Raw genomic sequence first — 18871 nt, forward strand, 5'->3', positions numbered from 1 at the left:
CTGGCAAAGTCTCAATGACATTTCCAAGCAGCTGTTCTTTTGGCACTGACTGCACACGTTTTTAGAAGCACAGCTTTTTTTCTCCTGCCACAGTAAAGCACTTTCCCACATTTGCTCTCAACAACCTTCAGATACCAGAGATGGAGACAATGCTGCTGCAAGGAGATTGGCAGCACAGACACCTCCTCTGAGCATCTGCCAGTCTCAAAATTATATAAACCACTGATGCCTGTAATAACCAAACAATAATTATCATGTGCATGTTATCCATACACTACATCCCACTATATGTATGTACACTTCACCCCACAAACCTCCAGTTTTTCAAACATCCTGTCCCAAAGCCATTACAATGCTAGGAGCTGCTGAAAAGCCTGGAACCAACAATGACACACTTTAATACATATATATATATTATATACACACATATACATACACAGTAATACATACTTATATAATTTATATATACACGTATGGACAAACTTGGGGAAAACTCCTTGATTACCTTTTGCAATCCAACAAATTATCAACACTTGTTAATGTGTGTGTCTTGATTCCCTTCTAGTCACCTTAGCAAAACTACAGATGAGCAGAACCCCCAGAGCATCTCCAAACAAAGCACCTGGATCCAAAAAGCTCCAGAAAAGTTTCTTCTAGCTTTAAGAAGTTGGAGACAGGCACTGTCAAAGATGTTGAGTACAGAGGCAAAGATGCAGAGTATCAGAAAAGCAAAGACCACTTTCCATAGGTACTCTGTGATACTCTATGCCTTCTGTAAGAACGAAACTAGGCACTACAAGACAAAGCACAAACACCGTTGAGCTCCAGCAGCTACTACATCTACAACATAGACACGAGACAAATCTTTTCCAGGCTCCTTCCATCTGCCTATCTGAAGAATGGGATGACATGCACTACACTTGTTTTGGAAGCCAATAGAAAAGATCAAGAACTGCTGGGAAAGAAGAGAAGATTAATAAGAGCCAGGGTGGATTTATAAAGGAGAAGCAAAAATCCCATCAAATCAATTTAATTTCCTTCAACAGTAGAGGAACAGGTTCTGCAGAGAGACAAGAAGCATACAATTTCCTACATGGCTGATTACAGCGAGGTTAATTTATAGCATTGCACATGACATTCTCATAACTGATTTCGATTTTTCATAAACCTGATTTACATGAAAGCCCTTGCTACAGACTGAGCACAAAACTGGCTGGAGAACGATACTCAGTGTGGTACCAGGGATTCACTGTCAAAATAGACGAATGTGTTCTGCAAAGCTCTGCGGAGCTCGATGCTGCACACGGTAGCATTCAGTACTCCAGTTATCACTTGGACAAGGAAACAAGGACAACCCCAGTTAACTTGCCACTGCTGTGAAGCTGACGTGACTGCACAGAATGTTAGAAAACTAGACTCCAACTCAAAACAATCTGGCATGCTGGAAAAATTACCTAACAAATGTGAGTTCTCTCCAACATGTGTAGCTGCGAATAAACAACACATGCACAAGTAGAACGGGGAACGAGCATGAAGAAGTTCTAACTTCTAACGTAGTACGAGTTCTGTTCATTAAACACCCAAAGCATATATTGTTTACTTGCAAAATGACAACAGAGAGCAGCTCATACCCCATGACTAGCACTACTTGAAGTGATCTTCAGTCCCTTCTGCAGTTGTGTATCAGCTTACAGAACTGCTGTTCGCAGTCAGCAAAGCATTTTCTCCGTGCTACCAGCAATATTCCCCTCTGCATTTTAGAGGTGTTACGTAGCACATGACACTGGGAGGATGTAGTGCACCCAGGTGTGGTCTCAACAGGGGACTGAGCACACCGGATTCCTCTGCCACATGCTTGTTGAACTTACCATCACCTGCACGCCTGATGGTGACACAGCTTCGTGAAACAGCTGTGCAGGTTTGTCCCCAGAGTCACCACTGGCACCACAGATCCTCCATTCGTGATCGTGCCAACCAGCAAAAAAAATCTACTTGCAGGACTTCAAATAGGTTAAAAAAATACAATACAACATCAACACAATGACAAAACAAAACCACACTATAGTAACACCCTGCCTACTACCTGCCATACTACGCTAACGCTAACAAAATAATATTCTTACAATCGCACCCCACTATGGAAAATGCCTCTGTCTGAATCAAAGTGTGAGCAAGGAGGACGTGAAGACACATCCAATCAATTGCTCGTGGTAGCTTGGGATGACCCCTGTGGCTTGCCTCTCTCTTTTCTGCACAGCAGCAAGTCCATCACAGCAGGGCACATTTTGTCGCCCTGTTTAAGTGGTCTGCGACTATTTCTGCTCTGAATTTTCTGACATCAGTTATACAAATTTAAGGTTGGAAGTTTCGAGCATCAGCACTTGCACACGTTTCTTTCAGAAAGATGATTGTGTTGTGGTGCCTTTCTGTCAGGGAACAGTTCAACAAATCCCAGATGCCTTGAAACACATGGGGGAGGGTGCGGATCAAAGAAACAAAACAAAACTGAAAAACAGATTTTTGCTTGCTTAGCCCAGCTAACCAGCACAGCAACAGGGAAGTGAAAGTACAGTGAGTGAAGGGACCACAACAGCTCCCTCTGATCACTGTTTCTGAGGCACCAGCTTGCCAGCAGCAAGCTTTGGGAGCACCGGCTGTTGTCTCAGGCTTGTACCACAGCGCTCTTCAATCCTCCCTGGGGCCAGAAAAGTAGTTTCATTGTGTGCAGTTGGTCAGCAGGAACACTCATCCCTCAGGGCCTCTCACCTGCTGCCTGCCCCTCCTGCCCATAAGTTCTCCTAACGCTGGGTGCCAGCAGCACCCGCAGCAAGCAGAGCGGAGCTGAGCATCCCACTGCCCCGACTGGGGCACCTCCGCAGGTCGTGTCGTCCATCCTCCTCCCAAACAGGGCCATTGCCAACATCAGGTCACTTCACAGGGCCGTACGAGCCTCTGGCACTGCAGTAACAAAGGAGCTGACAGAAACGAGGAGCAGGGTGTAAGGGCAAGCCCAAAATGAATTTTAAAAGGATGGATCGGCCACAGCTGCAGGAGCTACACCCCACAAAGAGCAGCACGGGATGATGGCACACGTACCTGCTAATGCTGCAGCACAAAAAGCACAACAGCTTTTACTTACAGCTGCCCTTCACTGAGACCACTACGAGGAGACAAGTGCCAAAATTTTCAAGGACGTGACCTGTACTGGAAACATGCAGATATCTGCTGTTCTCTGAGAAGCACGGCACAAGCAGTGCTTCGGGAAAAGCGATTTAACTTCGAGAAGCAACCTCAGGGGCAAAATGAAGAGTCCCATCCGTGCAAAAGTTTGGAAAAGAAACCAGAAATGCGATCCAGGAATTTATATCATCATTCTAATCTGTTTCTGATATATTTCCCCCCCAGGAGCCAAGTATAATTAATTCTGAAATGTTTGCTTTTACAAATATGATGCCCTACCTCTAAACACTGTTGAATCTTAGTGTAATTTCATACTTGACCCAGAAAATCTACTGCAACCAATTAATACTACTTTAAATTATCCTGTAACGCAGTAATAACTGACTGTCAGAACTCCCCCAAAATTGTAAGAAAATTGAAATTTTCTTTTTCTTTTTACACCAAAAGGGACCTGACGGAGAACGTCTACACCACCACACAACAGAAGCAGAAAACCTGAGCTCTGCATCACATATTCTGCTAGTATAACAACCTTTCCTTATATAATTAAGAAAACATCAAGTGCTCTGTAACATCAGCAATAAATCAAACACCAGGAAGAGAGCAACTACAACTAACAGATGCCAAAGCATTATGGACAGGCAGACCGAAGGAAAAGACAACAGAATGACCTTAACATAAAATGAGTTTTGAAGCTCTAATACAAACGTGTATGGTGAATTTTGGACCATCACCTTGTCCCAAATCACTTTTCTTTGTTTCTCTTCCTATCTTTTTGGAAATATTTCCCACCTACCAGATCTTGCAGCAAAGTCATAACTGCTGTTCTTGTGTCAAATCGCTGCCTATTGTCATTAAACTCAGCATTACAACCTCATTCTAGGATCAAGCTGATGGAGGAAAACTTGGTAGAATATGACTTATTCAAAGACATATTTACCCTAGCAGCAAAATGTAATGGCCCAAATCCAATTTGAGCAAAGTCAGTTCAATGTTTAACAGAGTTTCCCACACATTATACTGATCTCTCTTCCCTTATGCTGTGTCTGAACCAGCAAAATCTCTAAGGCATTACTAGTTTAATATATTTATTATGTACCACTGACCTTCAAAACATTCAAAATTATCTGAAACCTATACACACATATGCAAAACATTTAGCAGTTTGTCCAAGAAAGGAAAAGTAACACTGTTAAAATAATCAAGAATTAAAAGCAGATGACTACAAGACAATGTGTTTCTAGAATGAATCTCAAATTCAAGCTAAAACTTCTCCACAGGATTAAAGACACTTCTTCACCCAAATCAGTGCTGAATATTGTGGAACATGCCAGATACAGAGAATTTGCAACAATTCTGGGGAGTGCAGCTGAATTATGACCTGCGCATTTGCCCAGGTTATGGATAAAAGCATATTTGACTAGCACAGATTAGAGAGCATAAATGTGAAGCTGAATGGAAGTCATCATCTGCTTATGAAACACTATTTCCAGCAATTACATAAGAAATAATGGAGATGGTGACAGAGTCCGTCCATGTATCTGTTATAAATCATTTTAAACTAACCTCCCACACTTCTACCACAGCTCTACCTGCCAAGAACTGTCAAAAACATAAATCCTCTTCTTTAATCAGCATGAGAATTGCTGTGGAAATATACCAGGATCACTGAACATGCAACACAGACCACGCTCAGAAAACAAATCTCTCCTGCTAGCAGGAAGGCCATACCCGGATTTTCCACCCGTCAGTGTGCTGAAGCCATCGAGGTTACCAGCTCCGAGGAGGGGCCTGGCTCGCACACACCTGCCCGTGCCCTGCTCTGAGCAAGCGAAGCTCAGAACCCTTGATAAGGAACTCGCACGTACTTGATAAGGGCAAAGCGAAAGGCAACTCTTACAAAACGACAGCCTGGCTGCTTTGCTGAGTGAGACTGGCGGGTTACAGGAAGAGTGAAAACGTGGAGGTCCCCCGGGGACAGCCCGAAGCAGGGAGCAGGCCAGGGAGCAGATGGCTGTACTTTCCACACAGATGTCATGTGGGAATGGAAGAGCTGAAAGGCCTCCAGGAAGAATCTATCTATGCCTCGTCTGCATTACAGAAAGCAATATTCTGACCCCTATCTGGAAACCGATCTGCAGTCAAAACCGGCTACACGTAACTAACCCTGCGTGCTGATCCATCCATCGCCTGGCGTTCACAGCTGCAGAAGCCCTGATACAACGGAGAGACACGATGGGGAAACTGGAAGTTTTCTTCTTTCAGTTGACTAAAAGTGCAGATCGTGGTTCAGAGCACAAACAACTGCCTGCCATTTCTCCCACGCACTCCTCAGCCATGCCCTGTCAGGAGAGACTTAACTGGTTCTCCAAGTGGCAGATGTCACCCAGCAATATGCACCTGAAGAAAACCTCCCATTTCAGGAAAAAAAAAAAAAAAAAAGAAAAAAAAAGAAAAGGCTGAATCCTCTTAATACTTTGCATGGCCCTGTAAGATTACAGACCAACTTAAAAGAAATTGAACAGAAAAAAAAAAAAAAAAAAAGAAGAAGAAAAGAAAATACAGCCCATAACAACTCACTTTGATTTACATTTGAAAGGACGCTAGGTACATTATGGTTTTGCAGTTATGCTGACAGGTCAAACCTGGCACTCAGGAGGAAAACCTACAATCATTCTTCAATTCCTTGCGTAAAACACCACATTACTCTAAAATTTATAGCAAAAAGAAGGAGGAAAAAAACATCCAAACTATCTGTCTTCACAATTCAGATAAAGTTATCCAGGTATTTTTCCACAAGACTTGATGTTCTTAACCAACTTTTTTTTTATTATTTATTTATTACTTTTAACTACCCGCAGAACAAATGTCTAATTCATATTCCGACCTGAAACTTTTCAGTGGCTATTCCTCCAGGTATCACCAATCCTTAAAAAAGGTGGGAAATACATTCAGCCAAGCTGCAGAGGAGAAGCACACCAACAGAACAGCGTTTATATACAGCACGAGACTGCATATCAGAGTCATATTAAATAGATCTGCATAACCCAACGGGAAGGACAATATGGCTGGGCTACACCATGCTAATTGTAATTCAGATAGCAGAAGTAAAAGAAGCACAAAGCTTCATAACCACTGGTATTTGCTGATGCTCATTTGCCTATTTCCTTTAAAATTAGACCTTAATTATTCTTGTCGCTTAGACATGCTTTTTCTACACAGATAAGGGATGTTGGTATCAATTTTGTGCAAAGAGAAAGCAGGAAAACTTACCAGGATAAAATAATTTCAATACAAAGAAGGCAAATGATTCTTGTGAATCATTGTGAAGGCAACCTCACGCCGGGCCACATTTGCCCAAGTATGATAAGACTGAGAGAAAGGATTATTCCTCTCCACTTCATGTTCTTAAGACCGTACCTGGAGTACTGAGTCCAGTTTGGGCCTCCTGTCACACATCACAAGACACACAGTAACAAACCGGAGGGAATCCAGAGGGGTATCTCTAACACAATTAGTGGGCTAATTAATACAACAAATGACAGCAGACTAAGGAAAGTGTTGGGTTGTGTTGTTTTGTTTTTTCTTCTTCATTTTGTTTTGTTGTTATTTTTTTTGTTTTCCAGGACAGAGTAAGCACAGGGGGCATCTTCTACCTAAAAGGCATACAAAAAAGCCTAGAGCAGACCCTTGTCATAGGGGCACAATGAAACAACAAAATCAGACAGTCACAAGTCACAATTTATTCAAAACTCTGCTTGGACTTTATGAAAAAATTCTTCCCCACAAAAAACAGTTAAACATCAGAGGAGGTGGTAAGACAGCCTGGGGATCTTCCATCCTTGAGGATTTTCCAAACTGGACAAAACTACGTGCAACTGAAGATAACCCTCATTTGTGCAAGAGGTTAAGCAAAATGACCTCCAGAAATCCCATCGACGTAATTTTTTTTTTTCCCCAGGATTCGAGGAAATCAATGATTATACAAAACTGTGAAAGTTATTAAAGGCAACATAAAACATCAGCAGCTTAACTCCACAAATAAGAAGAACATAGAGTCTGGCTGTATAGCTTTTCTTGCCTTACAGCACTGTTCTACCAAACTGTTTCCTCTGGGCTGTACAAAAGAGATGAGCATAGAGTATTTAATTTATTGTTTATAACAATCTACTAATGACATCAGGCTGGACCAGAGGCTGGAATAATTATGATTCTAGAATTGGGTTGTGACTACATCATGATCTCACGACCTACTCGTACAAAGTCCTTCTCAAACATCCCAGAAACTCAAACAGTGCTCTGAGCAGTGGACACTCTTTTCCAAAAAGAGAGGGATTTTCCATGCAGGAATTCTCTTTAATAAAATATCTTGGTTTGGAAAACGTCATCCATCCAGTAACTAGGAGAGAAGGAGATATGTTTTCCCATTTTTTGTGGGGAAAGTTCATATGGAACCGGACAGGGAATATTATTTAAGCTCATTATCCAGCCATATTTTTTCTGCTGAGAGTGTAGCACAAGGTCTTTTAAGTTATATTTTCATTTCTGGCATGCATAACTTGCTATTCACATTGCATTTTTCTCTCATGCCACTAACAGCATCACTTGAACTGACTCCAACTGAAGGGACATGATAGATTATATAACTATTCAGTCTACTAGGCTTTACCTTCTTTTTCCCCTCTATTTGGAGGATCAATGTTCGGGACACATTCACATGTTAAAGTCTCCTCTAACAGTACAGAAATAAAAATAATAAGCTGCAACAAGATCGTGCAGCTGTCAACATTTGTAACTACGGATGTAATCACAGAGCATAAACAAACTACTAAGCATTTCCATCCCCAAATCAAACCCACTGTGCTTTGAAGAAGCTTCAATAATCAAACTGTACGTTATTACAGAGTTTGCTTTTGTAGTTGGTCTATACCTTTTAAGCCTTATCATACTTTTTAAGGGAAGATACAGCTGGAGGTTGCTAATGTACATTTAGCAACCATCTCACAAAAGGAAAAGTGAAATGAAGAAAGGTTCCATGAGGCCCTTCTTGTACTTGGGGAAAATAGTTCCCAGCCCTGGGAATGAAAGCTGTAAACCTAGCGGACAAAAGGTACTCTTCCCATGCAGTAAAGACTTGCACATTTTTAGGCGTTACGGTAAGACAATTTGATATAAGATGGAGCTTGTCTTCACTACATGCCTATTTTACTGCTCCCAATACAAGACCTGAGCCTCTGAACCACCCTGCTGTCAGAGGACTTTGTCTATGTAGAAAGGAAAATGCAACCACACATTCAGCTTTAGTCATGCAATGCCCCACTCTGGGAACAAAGCATTCTGACGTGCTAGCTGCATATGCCATGTTATACAAGTTTTTTCTTTCTGTGCCTACTGAGGACTTAGCTTGTCTCCCATACAAGAGCAGTACATACCCATAGGTTCTGGTCACCCAACATGCATTCAGCTAAGAAACTACACTTTAAACCTCACTGCGTGAGGAGAATTTGGCACAGGGAACTTCTCATCTGCCTCAGAAAAAGAGCTTTACATGTTTTGTAATGTTTTTAATAGAGGCTGTTGGACAGAAAACACGGAACAGCTGGCTAGTCAATTATACTTTTAATTAATGTTTCCATTGATAAGCTGATAGAGATTTAAGAATCCATTAAATGTGATGAGATGAACTTGTTAGTTTTTCAACAAATTATTTCAGGCTTTCCTGTGAGATGTACAAAGATGCTTAAACACACTGACATTCCTAATACAGTAAATACTGAGAACGTTAATAATTATGCCATCTATACACAAATTTTCCTTTCACTGCCATATTCCTGTAATTAAGAATGGCACATTTTAACCACGAATTGCTTCTTACCTTGACTTACTACGAAAAGTTAATAGAAGTGAAAAAGCAGAGAAATTATCTTTCCCTATGGCTTACTTTAGTCTATAACATACAGGTGCTGTATACCATCTACCTTTCAAATCAGTGCTTTGCTAGGATTTGTGATCAATGAGCCAAAAGCAAAAAGCTAGTTAAATTATTTTACAAATGGAAAATACATTTGAAGGAAACTGAGGAAGGCAAAGTAGCTTTAATGGTACACTTTTAAAGAAAAAAATAAAAAAGGAGATCAGGATTTGAAATTGAAACTGAATTTATCTCATATTTACACTTCAGGAGCTTCACTTTAAGTGAATGCTCTCTGGCAAGTGTTCAGCCCAAAATAAAATTCTCAATACCATACAACTGCATATCATCTCTGCAGAACTCAACTGAAAATGGAAGTGACAGAGGTTTTTGTTTGTTTTTAAATTATAGAATTAAAGAAAAAAAAATAGTATCTTCTACTAGCAATTGTGATTTACTCTTATTTAATAGATTTTATAAGTCAAGACTTGACTTAGGGAAACTGAAGAAAAAAATTTACGTTACTACCCACAGATGAAACGTTTACAATGCCAGAGGAATAGAGAAATAAAACTACTAAGTGTAATTCTGTTTATTTTTGTCAGAGAAAGGATTTTAGTACACAACTGAGGAAAATGAAGAGACACATTGGCTTCCTTTTATTCAGATCCTGTATTTTAAAACACACAAAAGTTGCTGGCACAGTACTTTGAAATCTGTCTATAAAGAATGTTCCTAACAAAAACACAGGAATTCCCTTCAACAAGCATGATATAAAAGGTAGATCTCTACATTGTACTCACAGTAAATTGTGATATATAGACACAACTGAAAAAACATCCCTCTTAATACACATCCAATTCTTCACGTGATTTGCATCTGAAATACTAGTTGAATACAGACTGCAAAAAATGGAAAACAGACTTCAGTTTCAGGCAAAGTCCTCTCTCAGCAGCGCATTTCTTTCCTTCGTAAGTCACCATACTGAAGGAAGATCAATAAAATCCATTCTGAGGTTCCCTTCCAAAGAATGTTAAAAATCAAATAGAGAATCACAGAATGGCTTAGGCTGGAAGTGATCTGAATCTTGCCCCGGCTGTGGTGATTTTACTGGGTGCAGGACCTTGCCCTTGGCCTTGCTGAACTCCATGAGGTTCGCACAGGCCCACCCCTCAGGATGGCATCCCTTCCCTCCAGCGTGTCGACTGCACCACTCATCTCTGTCATCGTCAAACTTTCTGATAGTGCACTCACTCCCACTGTCCCTGCCACCAGTGACAATATTAAACATTACTGGCCCCAAGACATACCCCTAAGGGACACCACTCATCACTGGTCTCCCCCTGGACAATGAGCTGTTGACCACTATTCTTTTAATGTGTCCATCCAGCCAATTCCTCATCTACCAAACAGTCCATCCATCAAATCCATCCCTCTCCAATTTAGAGACAAGGAAGTTGCATGGGATTGTATCAAAGTTTTACCCATAACATACTCCTTTTTAATTACATTTGCTAATATGCCAATTATGTATCACACATTGAATAAACTGCCACGTAAATTTCAATTCACTTTTTTAACATAAAAAAGCATCAAAAATATAATTATTTACTAGTTTGTCTTTTCCTTTAAACCCTTTCAGAGCCAGCTGAAAGGGTTTCAAGAGTCAAGTATAACTCCTCTGTAGTAAGTAACCCTTTATTTGCATGGTGAAGACTCCTAAAAAGGATGTATGTACCTTGACCGGGTAGCCATTTTTACACTTTTTGCTTTCTCTTCTGTCCTTCCCCTCACTGTGGAGCATGACACCACTGGAAACAACTCTGGCACATGTCACCCTTGAATCTACAGTATCAGCAGCACAGAATTATTTTGCAAATTGCAACATGCAATGATACTAGCAACATAATGAGTACTCACTCTCATCCACTTCCCAGTGGTCCACTACACAAGTGCTCCCACTGGATTTGCTGAGGCTATGGTCAGGTATTGAACGGATGGATGTAGTAAAGAAAAAAAGTTAATTACCTTTTCATGTCAGAGCTGAGGGTGTTTGTCTCATCACAGTTCTTACTTAGGCTTTTTATAGCACTTCTTACTTCAAAATGATCCATCGTATTTCAAAGGGCCCTACACTCGCACTAACTTACAGAGCTCTTTTCTGCCTGTCTTCCGTATTACCACAAAAGTCATCACTTCAAACCCAGTAGCCCTCTGATGGATTGTACAAAATGACGAATGTAGATATAGAACCCTACATTATGTACATACTCAGACACAGAACCAAGTAAATGAGGAATTTAATCTGTCTAATCAAAATCCTACATTATCCAAGGTGGCATAAACCCAGGAATCTTAACCAACAGCTGTATCCACATCTTAGTGTTACAAATTAAAAAAAAAAAAATGTTGATAGTTGATAGTTTCCATTTTGCCAAGGCTCAAAAAAATCACGTTTTGATTTTGAGTAACAAATGGTACATGATTCCACAGTATGCACTCCAAAAAATAAATTAATGCAAGTTCATCATAACTGCATTTGATTATGTCCATTAGGAAAGCATTTTTTTACTCAGGCAACCCAAAGGTATTAGTATGCAAATTTTTATGCCAAAGTGAGTTTGCAGTCTGATTCTGTGCCTGAGTCCTAAGCAACAATTTATTTTTCAGAACCAGACCACATAAACAAACATTTACACCTACATACTCTACTTTCAGTCCTTTCCAGCTTAGTTTCTAATGTTTTCCACATCTCCACGCCTCTACATACTTCAAGTCAGCAACCATTGCAGTCCCTGGTAGATGAGGACCCCATCAGAGTCCTTCACTCTGCAAACCCATGTGAAAAATCTAGCAGAAAAAAGCAGCATCCCTGGCTTGTGTGGGCTAGAGAAAGGACAGCAGAGCCCCCCATGCTACATTCGATTCTTATTCTTCAAATTCCAAAGCTGGCCTGAACAGACAGTCATTAAGTCAATCTGGTCATAAAATACTCAGTCAAAAGAGGAGTAGCATTTTCTAGGTTGACTGACAGCTTTCACCAGTCCAATTTAAATGCAAGTATTCTCCACTGTTGTCAAAATGCTGCTGCACGCACAACTGGACTTTTCATGAGCTCTGATGGAGACCCTAAACTTAAATCAATTAATTGTACATTAAAATCTTGCCTAGGAAAACGGATATTCCTCCAGATTCAAGGAAAACAAAAGTGAAGTCCAGTCATCAGTTTACAGTTTTCCTTTGCTATGGATTTTTTAAGCTCTTTGTAAGCCAAAGAATATTGGCTGGGCTATTTTTCTTTTTACATCTATGAGTCTGTCATGAAATGCAGACTTTTTTTTTTTTTTTTTTTTTTTTTTTTTTACAGGCAAGGAGTTTACAAACCTGTGTACAGCTCATACATATATATAGATAGCAAAACTGGTACATGACATGCATATACTTTTACATCCACTAACTGAAAATACAAGTGCTTTTATTAAGTTTCAGAGCCAAATGAAGGGTTTTGTTTGTTTAGTTGGTTGTTTTTTTTTGGTCAAAGATGTGAGGAATAACAAGCATTCTGTATTTGCAATACATACGGAACATTTTATGGTAAAGCATAATTTCTCTACTTAGAGACAGAAATCCACGTGGAATCTTTTCATAGAATTAGAACAGTTAACACGTCAATTAATACCATAAGTAAGGATTTTTGACAGCTGCACAACTGATTATGTGTTCCTCAGAAAAGATGGCCTTATTTTTCAGCCTTTTCCTCTTCCTACTTCCCTTTCTCTCAGATATAACAGGAAATCTTTTATAGCAAATGCAACGCTGTCCTGAGAAGACCATCTTGCTCTTCACAGTGTTCTCTTGGTCCTTCCTCAAGCCCTGATAAGAGGTGTTTAGTACAAAGTGAAATGCATAGCCCAAGAGGAGTAAGGCATGCAGAGAGATGGTTTGAAGTTAAAAAAAATATAATTAGAAGAAACACTGAAGGTGTCCAGGTATGTTACCCTTCCTTCTCAGAACCCTGCAGTTCACCAGCTTTGGAAGAACGAAGAAAGGTAGAAGGGTCTCACTTACGTCCTCCCTATGTGGGGAGCTGCTGCTTCCACATAAAGGTCCGTACCAGACACAACTTTGCATGGGGTATGTAGAGCACAATGACAGTGCCAAGCAGCCCATTGCAAGGAGTGCATGAAATCTGTATGGAGATGGGGAAAAGGCAACCTAGAGACAGCAAACAAAAGGGCAGGTAGCATAGGTTGTGAAGGGATGGTATGAAGGAACGGAGGGGCAGACAGTTGTCTCCTACCTGATAAAAATCAAGAGAGACAGGCACAACATAAACAAAGAAGAGGAATGCAATGCATTCAGGCATATTTGTTAGAAATTGTTTTTAAGTAGATCCATCTGCTTCTCTGCAAAACGATCCTTCCATGTAAATGCAAAACAAATATATATACATAAAACCTTTCTGCGTTAAAAAATACTGTAATAGTAAGATTTTTACTGGCAAAGTTAATTACTAAAACAATTTCAAATTCTTTATTAAGAACTAGGAAAATATCCACGCAAATGTAGGAGTAAACTTAAGTATGAATTTCTTACAATCATTTTTACTATTCCAAATTCCCAGGTAAAGCATGCATTTTTAAAGTACACTGTTCATAACCCTAATTTACTGAAAGTACCTTAGCTATACTATACATCAAATGAACATCTGTTAAGAGAGACAAATGCTATAAACCAGTCAAGAACAAAATTGGACTATTAAAGATAACCTGGTAGACAAAGGCTTGCTTCTTTTTTCAGTTCAGGAGACTGATGGTACTTGAGAACCCATTTCAACTTCATTTTCTTCAAATTAAGAAAATGAATATATTCTGTTACGAAAAATAAACACATTTCATAGCTTTTCTCTCTTCTGTAACTTAAGGTGGGGAGGATGATGGATGCATAAAAAGGGATTTAATCGCTCTCTACTGTCACTGCTATCTGTATGCCAAACATGCACAGAGTTTCAGTCTTTTTTCCTCCCACACTACCCTCACTTATATCACTATATCGTTTTGACTAAAACTGCTGAATTTCTAACCCCTAGCACTAACAATGATGGCAGGGAAGGAGAAGTAAAACTTGAGGAATTAACACATCCTAGGTGTCAATGATGCCAATGTTTCACAGCTGAAAATTTACATCCCAAGTCAACTTCTAAGGAGAGTAAATAACAGAAGAGAAGGTGTTATTAAGAAAATGCTAGGACTTAAACAAATACACCAACAAACTTACACAGTCTGTTAAAATAAAAATTTGCATGACAGCTTTAAGAGCTTAAGGATCCTTCTCCATTTGAATGTCTGAGCTATAGCTTCAGGTTACTGGAACACTTCCACTGACATCTGGAACAAATGAAGACATGTAATTCATATTCTGGTTATAAGAACGAGTTGGCATCATTTACATATATGCTGCTTCGCCATATGTTAGTGCCTCCACAGTCAACCAAACTGTACATACACGTTCACCCCTGCAGAAGTCCAGCCAGCTTACTACTCGATGAAAATGGTCACGTTACCTTCACGTTTCAAGCACAGGACACTGACTCTGGAAGTCACCACGGAACAGCCAACGTGCAGGGTAGCGTAGAGCATGGACTAGAGTAGAACCTGAGTACTACCATAACTGCATCCTTTAAAAAGGATTTTACATTCATTCAAAATTCACTCGGGTATTTTTAAGAAGAACAGCCCCTTAAATTTTGTTCTACTCACCTCAAAACACATAAACAAATGCCTGGCTTACCCTAAAGACCTGAGTGCTCCCAGTGTCTGTACACTTGAATTGCTCAGACATTCAGCAGTTGTGCACGTAGTTTTTACCTGTACTTCAACACAGGTGGAACAACTTCCACCTGTGTGCACAGGTGTGTGCCTTCTGTCCTCTCACCTCTGCACAGCACACAGTTGCTGTACTGCAACAATTGTGCAACTCTCCAGTTTACACAAGCCTGTCAGATACAACCACCAGCTCCACAAAGAAAATCTGTGATGTGTATGACATCTCTACTATCTTATCAGCAAAGCAGACTTCCATCAGTAAATGCTCACTTCTTCAAACAATACTTGTACTATCTGAAAACTGGAAATTAAATTACTAACATGAATTACATTTCAATAACAACACCATTTGGGTGACTTTAATCAGAGCGGTGACCTCCAACTCAGGTTCACAAAATTTCAAATGTAAATTGTCCCTTCAATTTAGGATTATTGAACGTGGAAATTTATTACTATTGTCCACCAAGCCAATTAATACACCACAGTTATTTATCTTACAGATATCTGGGGAAAATTAGTTATTATAAATTGGTTGCTGTCATCCACTCTCCTCCCCCTAGTAACAGGGCCAGCAGATGGAGGTGCCACCTGCAGGAGGACCAAGGCGCAGAGCTCCAGGCACCAATCTGGATTTGTAATCACGAGCTTCAGCATCCTGCCCAGGTTGAGAAACTTCTAAAGCTGCTGTGAGAAGTCAACTGTATACAAATACATACTGATAGAAATAAGCAAGAAATATCATAACAACCTGATAGGACAACAAAAAGTAGAACTACTCACTTGTCACCTTCTCCTGAAGTTTTTGTTCTCTCCTATAATAATGAATCAAGTAGGTGCCAAAACATGAAAAATGAGTATTTTGATTTTCCTGCTTCTTTCAATATGGTACTTTTTTCTAATTAAAAGTTAAGTTTTTTGATTGTGAGAAGTTGCACAACCACCCGGATCAACCTAATCATTTTTAATTTAACAACTGCCAGCTCAAGTGCCAGGAAATAAAAACAAAACACTAAATCATGTATATGACTAATCAGTGCAAGAACGCCACAAATACAGCTCCTGAACACAACCCTTTTTTCATGCAGCTTGCAATTACAGGAGAAATAATGAACCTTCAAGCCAGGTATGAACTACCAAGGAAGCTCATCAGTGTGCGCGGCTTCCTTTTTGACTGGAGGAATTTACAAGAACACATGGGCTGGGCAAGGCGCACAATGGCCTGCCGTGACTCCATTGATGGAGCTAACACTTCTTATCTAATTAGTCACCCAGGTTGAGAAAAGCTCTCTGAGAGCACCTGCACTGCATTCAGACAAAGTGCTTTGAAACTTCCTTCCTTTGTTTTCCCAGTGACACAACTCTGGACTCATACCAGAATAGTAATTTCATCCAAAGGATGCGTGCCTGTGTTGTGTCCCAAACTGTGAAGGGCAGCAAGGTAGGCAGGGGTGAAGAAGTCATCTTCGCACATAAGAAATCTGTCAAGAAATTTACACCACACATTTCCCTTACCTGGCAATGTCACAGAATACAATAATGAACTCCAGTGCTGAGAACAGCATCTGTTTCATGTCTCTAACAAGATTAAATTGAAAAACATACTCCAACACTGATTTGATTATGCTGGTTTTTTGTTTTTTTTTGTTTTGGTTTGGTTTGGTGTTTTTTTTCCGTGTCTGTTCAAACCAAGTAAGCTATGGCATGACTGATATTCTTCAAACAGCTCTCTATACAGCTGAGTTGCCCAAGCCACGAATTGGGTTATTAGCAGTGCAAAAGGCCTCTTTAATCCATAAACATCTGGTCAATAATACGTTTGTGTTTTTTTATTTACAGAAAATAGCACACATGCTGTTTTCATACTTGACTTGCTTTTTTCCTGCTGCAAATTCCACTGCCTGTAGCTTCCATTTATACTAAGCATTTTCAAGATGTTTGTCACAGCTTGCCTTTCACTTAAAAATCTGTGGGAATATTACAAAGTATACAAACCATGTAACCGCTAGGATGACCCACTCTTTAGATCCTTTTCACTCCTTAGCTCAGTAATTTCATCTGCAATACTGTTTATTCTTGCTGTAACCATTTGATGTCTTGTTTTTGCCTCTACTAGATTTCTCCTCCCTTGCTCACCTACAAACCTTCTGAGCTCAGATACAGAAATGCACGCACAGAACTGCTCACTGTTTTAAAAAGTCCTCGACAGTAACTTTATGAAAGCATCCTCTGATGTGAGCCATTCATTACCAGCCACATATGAAGATCCACAAAATTAAATGCATCGTACATTTGTTTCAAAGATTTCACTGACATACTACAATAGGCAGGCAGGATGAAGGAACAGCAAGCCAGCAGCCAACGACCCTCTACCAAGCCACAGCTAATGACCGTGCTGGTAAGAAGAAATTGTGCCAGGGCTGAACATAGAGAATGAAACTAACCCCTGTGGAGCAGGTACCTGAGAGACCACCTTGTGGGTGACCCTTTACTGTGCAGGTGGCTGAGCACTGGCACAGGCTGCCCAAGGAGGCTGCAGATCTCCTCCTTGGAGATCTCCAGAAGCCACCTGGGCATGGTCCGAGGCACCCTGCTCTGGGTGGCCCTGCTGGAGCAGATGAGCTCCAGAGGTGGCTTCCATCCTCAGCCATTCTGTGATGCTGTGACCCCACCTGACACGCAGTTAAAGGCAGAAGAGACTGCCAAATCAGAGGGGACATTCAGCACTTCACTGACGGTGTAAGCAGAAAGGGCTTGAAACTGTACTTACAGAGGTCCTTCAATAAAAAGAAAGAAAACGTGTATTGCATGTAATGATGGAAGACCAGCTGTTTGAGGGATTCAGTCCCAGGGTAATTTGATCGTATCAGTGAATGGGGAGAATAATTTCCTTCTGAATGGATTTGAGGAGGCAATTCCAGGCAGCAAACTCCAGGCCGAAGGCAATGCTGCAGTACTGAAGTAAAAACAGAAACCTGAATGTCATAACCAGGAGATAAAAAGTCTTAGATGTATTACAGGGCAACAAATAGCAAATCCAGCTGCAGTATAAATTAAGCAGCAAATGATTAAAGCCTGTGTCAAAACTGCCTCCCATACTACAGGCCCAACCTAATAGGAAGAAGACATGATGGTCTGCAAGCAGAGTAACATGAAAAATCTGGGGGCATGGACAAGAAGTTAGTTACCATATCATCCCTATTTTATATTGTTGGCCAGCTATCTGACAGAGCAGGTTTAAATAAAAAACTGTGAAACAGTGCAGACTTGGGTGGAATGATGCTTTGGAGCTCAAAGAATGACACAAGAGAACATTACCCATGCTTGCATAAAAAGGCCAAATGGAAAAAACGTAAGGAGAAGCTCTGGAGCATCTTAGGATTTGCTGGACAGAAGCAGAGCATTTTTCAAAGAAACAAAAGGCGGTTATTTGAGAAGACCAGGAGTGACTGAAAGGGAAGTGATTTCATGAAGACCAGTACAGACCAACTTCTAAGGCAGCCAGTGTTAAGGAAGAATTGATCCTTGACAAGGAAGAGCATGGAGTGCAAAACATGGCATTCTCCCGTAAAAACACACACATATATTTGCAGGGAAGAATCTTTTCTTTGTTTTCTAGAAAGAAGAAAAACTAAAAGCATTAAAATATTTTCCTTGAGCCAGGCCAACTCTCGCAAACAGATGTTACTAAGGGTTCAGGAACAGAACAGTACCCGCCAGAACAGTTTGTTCTGAACCACTTTCCATAGCCTACTTTTAACTTAAGGATTGCTTTTGAAGGAAGGCTCACCACCAAAGCTGACCTCAAGTTCAGTGTCCTTGAATAGTATTTTCTAGTGATTATTTTTTTATGGACAATGTTTCCCACGACATTGGCAAGAGGACCATTTCATTTACCACCTGAAACAGCAACAAACTGGAAGAAAATGAACATGAACCACGCCACACATTTAAAAGC

The 18871-nt window shown here is 40.3% G+C and overlaps 1 protein-coding gene across 2 annotated transcripts in view; it reads right to left on the bottom strand.

Moving 5' to 3' along the window:
• Window positions 1-18871, bottom strand: part of MSH3 (mutS homolog 3) — a 111083-nt gene that overhangs the window by 77823 nt on the left and 14389 nt on the right. The gene's annotated exons all lie outside the window — the stretch shown is intronic.

The sequence above is a fragment of the Aythya marila genome (genome assembly GCF_965140915.1).
Source record: "Aythya marila genome assembly, chromosome: Z".
In the NCBI taxonomy this organism is placed as follows: Eukaryota; Metazoa; Chordata; class Aves; order Anseriformes; family Anatidae; genus Aythya; species Aythya marila.